Source organism: Scyliorhinus canicula, chromosome 3 (genome assembly GCF_902713615.1).
Source record: "Scyliorhinus canicula chromosome 3, sScyCan1.1, whole genome shotgun sequence".
In the NCBI taxonomy this organism is placed as follows: Eukaryota; Metazoa; Chordata; class Chondrichthyes; order Carcharhiniformes; family Scyliorhinidae; genus Scyliorhinus; species Scyliorhinus canicula.
Window position 1 is genome coordinate 194,948,436 of NC_052148.1, and position 9,454 is coordinate 194,957,889.

General features: G+C 51.0%; 1 protein-coding gene across 4 annotated transcripts in view; it reads right to left on the reverse strand.

Moving 5' to 3' along the window:
- The window catches only part of ttc29 (tetratricopeptide repeat domain 29), a 666,158-nt gene extending 657,657 nt beyond the window's left edge, over positions 1–8,501 (reverse strand). The window contains exon 1 of one of the 4 annotated variants that reach the window (XM_038791952.1): positions 8,372–8,501. The gene's annotated coding sequence lies outside the window, so the exon portion shown is untranslated. Of the gene's footprint in view, positions 1–7,911; positions 8,328–8,371 lie in introns of those variants that run through there. The other 3 variants (XM_038791953.1, XM_038791951.1, XM_038791955.1) reach the window with 3 other exon arrangements.
- Positions 8,502–9,454: the final 953 nt, after the last annotated feature.

Sequence of the window (9,454 nt, forward strand, 5' to 3'; positions counted from 1 at the left end):
GAGGTGCGCTCTGTGCACCACCTTCCGTTGTGTTAGGCTCAGCCCTGCGCATATGGAGCTGACGTTCGCCCTGTGTAGTGCTTTGATCCAGAGTCCTCCCCCTATTTCTATGCTTAGTTCCTCCTCTGATCTTTTCCTTTTCTCATCCAGGGGGAAGTACACCTCCTCCAACAGTCACCTGTACCGGTCTGCACAATTTCCCTTCCCTAGGTCGCCCATGTCCAGCAGTTCTTCTACTAACAAGTGTCCTGGTATTAGGGGGTATGTCGTTGTTTCCATACGGAGGACGCTTTTGATCTGAATGTATCTCAGGTCATTTCCTCATGGTAATTGGAATCTCTCCATGTGTCCCCCCCCCCCCCCCCCCCCAAGGTCGCTACTCTATCCTCCTCGTACATGTCCCTAACGTCAGTGTCCCCTCGTCCTGTCTCCACCTTTTGAAGATGATGTCCATTATTGCGGGAGTAAATCTGTAGTTGCTGCAGATGGGGGCCATGATGGACATTTCGGTTAGGTCAAAGTGTTGCCTCACTGCCTCATTTGGTACCACGTCCAAAGCGTGGCTGCCACCACTGGTCTCCTCAACTGTTTCCCCCCACCCCATATACACACACACACAAACACCATGATTAGTCTGTCGACTGCGTTGAAAAAGGTTCTTGGGGGATGTAAATCGGGAGGGATCTAAACAGGAAGAGGAACCTGGGCAATGCGTTCATTTTGATTGTCTGTATTCTCCGTGAGAGGGAGAGTGGGCCCCACCTCAGCATTCCCTTTTGACTTCCTCCACCAGATTCATCAGTTCCATTTGTGGATCCGTGACCATTTGTGGGCCATTTGGATACTCAGGTAGCGGAATTTGGTTTGGGCTTGCTTGAATGGCAGTCCCCCCACATCTGTCGGAGGGAAGATCTCGCTCTTGCTCAGGTTAAGCTTGTAACCCGAGAAGGCTCCAATCTGCTTCAGGAGTTTCATTATCTTTCCCATGCTGGTCTGGGGATTCAAGATGTAGAGGAGCAGGTCATCTACATAGAGTGAAACTCCATGCCCTCTGTCCCCCACCTTTGGATACCTCTCAACCACCTTGCCATTCTAAGTAGATTGGCAGTGGCTCGATTACCAGAGCAAACAACAGTGGGGATAGCGGGCATCCTTGTCTCGTGCCTCCGTGGTGCTGGATGCATTTAGAGCTGGTGGTGTTTGTTCATACGCTCTCCATGGGTGCGCTGTACAGTAGTTTCACCCAGGATGTAAACCTTGGTCCGAACCCAAATTATTCCAGTACCTCTATGAAGTAATTCCACTCGACTCGGTCAACAGCCTTTTCTGCGTCCAGGGAGATGATCACTTCTACTGTTATCTCCCCAGATGGGGTCATTATCATGTTCAGCAAGGGCCTGATGTTCATTGTTAGCTGTCTGCCCTTGACAAAGCCAATCATGTCTTCCACAACTACCTCTGGCAGGTAGCTCTCCAGCCACCTCGCCAGGACCTTTGTGTCTGCGTTGAGTAGTGAGATGAGCCTGTACGACCACCACTCAGTTGGGTCTTTGTCCTTTTTGCATATCAGTGACATATAGGTTTATGCCAGTTCTGGTAGCAGGGCACTCATTACTAGTGAGTCTGTGAACATCGCCTGCAGGTGCGGAATCAGTGCTGGCACAAATATTTTGTAGAAGTCTGCCAGGAACACGTCTTCCCTGCCTGCATGGAGTTGATACTCTTCATGACTTATCCCAGTTCTAATGGTGCTTCCAGGCCCCGTCTCTTTTCTTCCCCCACAACCGGCATATCCAGTCCGTTGAGGAACTGCTTCATCTCCAAGTCCCTCCTCGGAGGTGTACGGCCCCCGGTAGAAGGTTGGGAAGGCTCCCGTCCCTAATCTGGGCTATTTTCCTGGTGGCTGCCTACTTTCTCAACTGGTAAGCCAGCAGGCGGCTGGCTTTGTCTCCATGTTGAGAAAAGGTCCCCTGCATCTGGTGGAGCTGGTGCACCGTGGAGAGTAGGCTAAAGTTCATCTGTAGCTTTTTTCTCTCCACCAGTAGTTCCATGGTCAGAGTCGAGGAGTACAACCTATCCACTTCCAGTATAGAGTTGACCAGCTACTACCTGGCCGCTCTCTTTGTGCGCTTTTCACGCAATAATTTCCCCTCTTTATCTCCGCATTCAGTGCCTCCCAGATCATGGAGGGTGCGACCACCTCATTCTGGTTGTTGGTAACGTGCCTATCTGTGGCCTGTGATATCTATTCACAGAATGCCAAATCGGCCAAGAGGACAGGGTCCAGCCTCCATGGGGAGGCGTTGTGCCCAGCCTGTCTCAAGCCTCACATTCAGATAGTATGGAGCGTGGTCAGAGATTACAATTGCTAAGAACTCCGCCCCGACTACCCCACGGAATCACCCCTTTCCCCACTACAAAAAAGTTGATCCTAGTGTATACCCTGTGCACCTGGAGAAAAAGGTGCCCCTATCTGTTCCATGACTTTGATATGTTTGATTTTTTTTCTCCGACTTGAGGCTTGAGCTGTCTGTCCGTGGGTCCTGTACATAGTTAAAGTACCCCCCTATGATGACTCAGTGTGTATCCATTTCAGAGATTTCCACCATGGTTTTCTTCATGAATTCCACGTCGTTCCAGTTGGGAGCGTACACGTTTACAAGGACCACTGGTGCCCATTCCAGGACAGCACTCACCATGACGTACAGTCCCCCTTTGTCCGGAACCATCCTCTTTGCAGTAAATGCTGTTGTCTTATTAAGCAGTATGGCCAACTCCCTAGGTGACCCACCCACCCGTAGTCGGCACTTCTCCCTCAAGTGGGTCTCCTGGAGGAAGACTATGTTGACTTTTCAGATGGGCGATGACACTGGATCTATTCACTGGATCGTTAAGACGCCTAATGTTCCAGGTGACAATTCTGATGGGGGAATTTCTGTCCGTTCCCTCTTGCGGGATCAACCATACGTACTGTGTGGATGCACCCTACACTCCAGGGTTCCGCTTTGTTTGGGGGCCGTCCAAGATGGCCGTGATCACCATACTCCTCATGGGGCTGTGCCCCTGCACTCCAGGGTTTCCCTTTGTCCAGCAGTCAACCAAAATTCTGCCTGGCACTTGACCAAGTCTGCCCCAATGTCCTGGTACACATGGATCGAGTGTCCCTCCCATTTACAGAACCACGTGTGCCTTGCCCAGTTTTAGGATTGTTTCCAGGTCTTGGTACTGGTGTAGTTTTGCATTGATAGCTCACAGCTGCTCCGTGGGTTTGGTCTACTTCTGGGGGCATGGAGAAGCTTTCGCTCCCAACAGGTTTGCCCAGCATCTGTGACATGTACTCCGTAGGGTTCTTGTCCACAATGAGAAGGTTTTTGTGACGTGATGTATTCTCTTGGTCTTTGACCTGCCCTTTAGCATCCCCTGCGTTGCCAATCTTGCCGGAGGCAATCCGATCACTCTGGTTGGTCACGGCCTGCGCCAGCTCTCTGAACGTTGCCTCTTGTGTCTCTTGATGCTACTCCATCTTTACCAGTGCTGCTTGAAGGGGATTTAGTGCCTCCGCTACCGCCACTTTCACCGTCGCCATCATTTTGAGTTTAATGGCATCTTTGAGTGCTTGGAGCTCCTGTGCCAGGAAGTCCCTCCATTCATTTATCGGAGAGAGAGCCCAGCATATGTTCTTGCAGCTGGCCCAGCCTCTTCGGGTGTGACCAGATCTTTGGCGGCCCATGTGTACACCATCGCCTCAATCTTCCTCTCCAGGTTTTTATTGGCTCTGCCGCCTTTTCAGCTCCTCAGTTGTTACCTGGAATGTCTCATTCATTGTGGTGGCATTGGAGGAGGGTAAGGGAATTTTCCCCGGGTTTTAGACAAGTTTAGAATAGTGGGAAGCATTCAAGAAGGAAATAAGGAGAGTACAGGCCAAACATGTTCCAAGACCAACAAATCTAGTGAACCCTGGATATCGAGGGGTATACAGCATTGGAGCAGGAGAAAAGGGGAGGCTTGTGGCACACATCGAGGGCTCAAAATAGCAAAAGCCCTAGAAGCATTTAAAATGTGCAAGAGGGAACTTAAAAAGGAAATTAGGAGAGCAAAACAGGGACATAAAAGATAATAGCACTTTGTTTAACAAGTACATCAAGGGCAAAAGGATAACTAGGGAAAGAGTTGGGTCCATTAAGGACCACCACGATAATTTGTGTGTGGAGCCAGAGGACGCATATAGGATTCTAAATAAATACTTTATGTCGGTGTTCACGAGTAAGAGGGCCGATGTGGGTACAGAAATCAGGGAGAAGGATTGCAATAAAATTAAAGAAATTAACATAGACAGAGAGGAGGTTCTGAGTGGCCTGTCATACTTAAAAGTAGATGAAATGTATCTATCCCAGATTGTGAAGTAAGGCAAGGAAGGAAATAGGGCCACTAGCAATAATTTTCAATTCCTCTCTGGCCACAGGAGAGTGCCGGAGGACTGGAGGATAGCCAATGTGGTACCATTATTCAAGAAGGGACAAAAGGATAAACCAGGAAACGACAGGCCAGTCAGTCTAACCTCACTGGTGGGGAAACCACGAGATGCAATTCTGAGAGACAGAATTGTAGCCACCTGGGGTGACCACTGCCCAAACACAAAATGGAAGATTGCAAGGAATGCAGGGAAAATGGACAGGTTGTAAAAAGCAAGCAGCTTACAGAGCGCTTGTATATTTGGACTGCTGCAGAAACCAGTTTTGGCTGTTGCCGAAACCAGACAACACTATGAAAAGAAACAGTTAGAATATTAATGAGGCGATACCGGGCAATCCCCAGGCACAAAAGAAACAAGTTAACACTAATCGATACATTCAATGGAAGGCCAGACTTTTCGGCGCCAAAGAAGCCCAAAACAATGAGTCCCAAGAACCGCCCCAGTGATCGAGATATTGCCCCGCTACTGGGGAATTCAAATCAATCGATTGGGAAGAGACCCAATCGATTGCGAGAGTATAGAGGGTCCGCCTAGGTGGGCGCAAGACCCTGAGAGGAGTATAAGACAGAGTCCGCGACCCCAGCTCACTCTCTCTGCTAGCCTCTCCTTGACCAGCTAGCCCTCCCAGCAGAACACCGTTGCAGCAGAAGAACCTTGTGGAGGAGAGGTCTGCACAGCAGCCGCCAACAAATAAGTGTCACAACGCCGCTACGGGAATAGACATTCCTGACCCCTTTAGACCATAACTACTGGAAGCCTGCGGACCCAGGACAAAGCTAGAAGCTGTTGTTCCCTGATCCGGCAGTCCCCTTGTCCAGATAAGTATTTGGCCTATTAGTGGTAGGACTAGACTAGTCTTATCGTTTTATATGCATGATTAGTGGATTACTGTAATATAATAAATGTGTCTTGTTTGAACTTACTAATTGGTGTATGGTTTTATTGCTTTGAACTTGACCTTGAAACTTGTGGCGGTATCTTAACGATACCTTTCGACTCCAAAGCTAAGTAACGAAACAGAGCCAAATTGAGTGTTAAGCACACTCACCCAGAACGAGCAACAGAATGAATCTGCATTTAGAGAGCCGGGGATTAATCAAGAATAGTCAGCGTGATTTTGTTAAGGGGAGAACATGGCAGACCAACTTTATTCAATTTTTCGAAGAGGTGACCAGGTGTGTAGATGAGGGCAAGGTATTTGACGTAGTCTACTTGAACGGATTTTGAAGTCCCAAATGGGAGGTTGATAGCCCATGCAATCCAAGGAAATTTGACAAATTTGACAAATTGGATCCAGGATTGGCTGAGTAGCAGAAAGCAGAGGGTGATGGTCAAGGGGTGTTTTTCTGAATGGAAGCCTGTGTCCATTGTTGGGGCCCTTGCCATTTGTGGTTTATATAAATGATTTAGATCTGAAAGTAGGAGGGTTGATCAGTAAATCCACGGATGACATGAAAATTGTTGGGGTGGTAAATGGTGAGGATAGCCTTTGATTACAGAAGGATATAGATGAGCTGGTCAGATGGGCTGATCAGTGGCAAATGGAATTCAACCCGGATAAGTGTGAGTTGATGCACTTGGGCAGGACAAACAAGACAAGGAAATACGTAATTAACGGCAGGACCCTGGAAAGTACTGAGGGTCAGAGAGACCTTGGTGTGCATGTGCACTAAATCCTCAAGGTAGCAGGACAGGTAGAATTATCATATAATTTACAGTGCAGAAGGAGGTCATTTGGCCCATCAAGTCTGCACCAGCTCTTTGAAAGAGCACCCTACCCAAGCCCACACCACCCTATCCCCATAACCCAGTAACCCCACCTAACACTAAGGGCAATTTTGGACACTAAGGGCAATTTAGCATGACCAATCCACCTAGCCTGCACATCTTTGGACTGTGGGAGGAAACCGGAACACCCGGAGGAAACCCATGCACACACGGGGAGAACGTGCAGACTCCGCACAGTGAACCAAGGCAGGAATCGAACCTGAGACCCTGGAGCTGTAAAGCAATTGTGCTAACCACCATGCTACTGTGGTGACCATAGATACAGTGGTGAAGAAGGCATGTGGCATATTTGGCTTTATTAGCCGAGGCATAGAGATTAAGAGCTGGAAAAGTATAAAACGTTGGCTAAGCCACAGCTAGAGTATTATGTGCAGTTCTGGAATCCACATTATAGGAGCGATGTGATAGCACTAAAAACTGTGCAGAGGAGATTTACTGGAATGTTGCCTGGGCTGGAGAGCTTTGCGATAAAAGGGAGATTGGATAGACTTGGGTTGTTTTCCTTGGAGCAGAGGGGCGGCATGATTGAGATGTATAAAATTATGAGCGTCATAGAAAGCCAGGAAGAAACATATCCCCTTGGTGGAAGGATCAATGATTAGGGGCATGGATTTAAGGTAAGGGACAGGAGGTTTAGAGGGATGTGAGGAAAGGCTTTTTCACCCAGAGGGTTGTGGGAGTCTCAAACTTGCTGCCTGAAAGGGGATGGAGGCAGAGACCCTCATAACATTTAAGAAGCATTTAAATGTGTACTTGCGCTGCCAAGGCATACAAGGCTATGGGCCAAGTGTTGGAATATAGGGCGAGATTCTCCCACCGGGAGACTAAGTCCCGACGCCGGAGTGAAAACCGGAGTGTTTCACTCCGGCGTCAGAGGCCGCTCCTCGCCCCCTATTCTCCCACCCCCGGGGGGCTAGGAGCGGCGCCGCGTAATGCGCAGTTGCTGTCCTCCCCTCGGGCGCCCCGCAAGAAATGTCAGAGTGATCTTGCGGGGCGGCGGAGGAAAGGAGGTCCTCCTTCAGAGAGGCCGGCCCGCCGATCGGTGGACACCGATCGCAGGCTAGATCCCTTTTGAGTCTCCCCCCCGCGCCGGTGCTGTATAAAATTATCGCCCGGTACAAACGGCGAGCGGCGATTGTCCGAGCGGCCAGTCGTAAATCTCTCTGTACCGGTTCGGGGGGAGGGAGAATTGCGTGCGGGTGCCGGGGCGGTGTTGCAGGACTCGCCCAGCGCCCCCGCGATTCTCCCATCCGGCGTTGGGGGGGAGGGGGGGGGGGGGAGTTGCGCCCATAGGATTGGAATACTTGGGTGGGTTGTTTTTTTGACTGGCACAGATGATGGGCCGAAATACCCTCTCTGTGCTGCCGACATTTGCATGTGCAACATCGCAGTTAAAAAGTAGAAAATTCAGATCCCTCAGCCACAGAATATGGTTCCAGAATTGGTTTCGGGAGGCACATTTATGATTATTTTTGGAAAAAAGCCTGCAGCCGCCTTATAATTATATTTGATCGTTTCCTGGGTAATAGTAATTGACTTAAGAACGGTACAATAATATAAATTAGATGCATAAGTGTTTGCAGCAACAGTTAGTTAAGCAACTTGACGATTAAGCATTAAAATTCAAAGAAGGAATGGTAAAAAGTTACCAAACACGGAACTCAGCAATGCCGCGCTCTGAAGTCGTTTGGGAGACAGCAGGTAGTCTGCCCCGCTACAGTCCGGATATTGCTCTGGAGACCCACAAACAAAACAGAAACACAACTATGGTCGGTCCCGGGCTGGACGAGGGGGTGAAGAAATTGGCACAGTGTTGAGATTTCCCAATTGGGCGAGCAGCAACCACTGCCTGAGCCGGACTCTCTCCTCCTCCTCCGCCACCTGCCGCTGTGAATCACGTCTCCACGGCAACGGGCGCGTTCTCGGGACAAAAGCGGCCCACGCGGGGCGGCTGACGGGTTGGGAGGAGAAGCGGTTACAAAAACGGCGGTAATCCGGCACCGAAAGGAAGGCCGAGATCGTGCCTGCAACGTAGTCTGAGAGCGAGTGCTGCAGTTTGGGACAGCGTTTACAATTTTAACAATGGCGAATAATTCCGTAATTATTTACTTTAAATGTGCTGAGCCCATCAATAAAGCGGTCAGTGCTGGCATCTGTTCAAACCGACTTTCCTATTTTAAAATGTCGACCGAGCGAGAAAGCATGATGGAGAAAAAAAATAAAGGTAATGGGCGGGATTTCTGTGATCCTGAGGCTAAGTGTCGCCGTCTGTCAACACGGCCTCAGGATCAGCAATTCTGCTGGGGGGGCAGCAAGGCACTGGAGCGGTTCACGCCGCTCTAGCTGCTGATTCCGGCATCAACTGTGCGCCGCGGGATCCACACAGTGGCACCAGCACCAACGCGCGCATGTTTAGTGTCTTCCTTCGATGCGCCAACCCCGACGCAACATGGCGCAGGACAACAGGGGCCGGCGCGGATGAAAGGAGGCCCCCAGCCAGAGAGGCCAGCCTGCCAATTGGTGGACCCCCTCACAGGCCAGGCCACATTGGAGCCCCCCCCCTGGGGTCGGAGCCCCCCCTCACCCCACACAGGCCGCCCCCGACCCTTCCACGCCGAGCTGCCGCCGGCTGAGAGCAGATGTGGACGACGCCGGCAGGACTCGGCTTTTTTACGACGGCCGCTCGGCCCATCCCGGGCCGAGAATTGGCGGGACAGCTGCATAGATCAGCCCCCGACCGGCGGCGCGCCAAACACGCCGGCGCCAATGGTGCCGATTCGCCGCTCTGCAGAGAATCTCGGTGCGGCGTGGCATGATTCGCGCTGGTCGCGGGGATTCTCCAGCCCAGCCATGGGCTGAGAGAATCCCGCCCAATATTCACAAACAGCTGCATTGCCTTACAGGAAATGTGTGGGTTCACTTGAATTTGAGATTGGCCAAGGAAATGCTGTCGGTGCGGCGCCCATTACCGTGAGAACCACTCACTCCTGGGGCAGCATTCTCCCTACCCGGTGTGACGGAGGGTGCCGGCGTAGGGGAGTAGCGCCAACCACTCAGGGGTCGGGCCTCCCCAAAGGTGGGGAATTCTCCCCACCTTTGGGGGCCAGCCCCGCGCCGGAGCGGTTTGCCCCAGAAGACTGGCGCAAAAAACCGGCGCCCCCGGCAGTGGGGCTGGCCGAAAGGCTTTCGCCG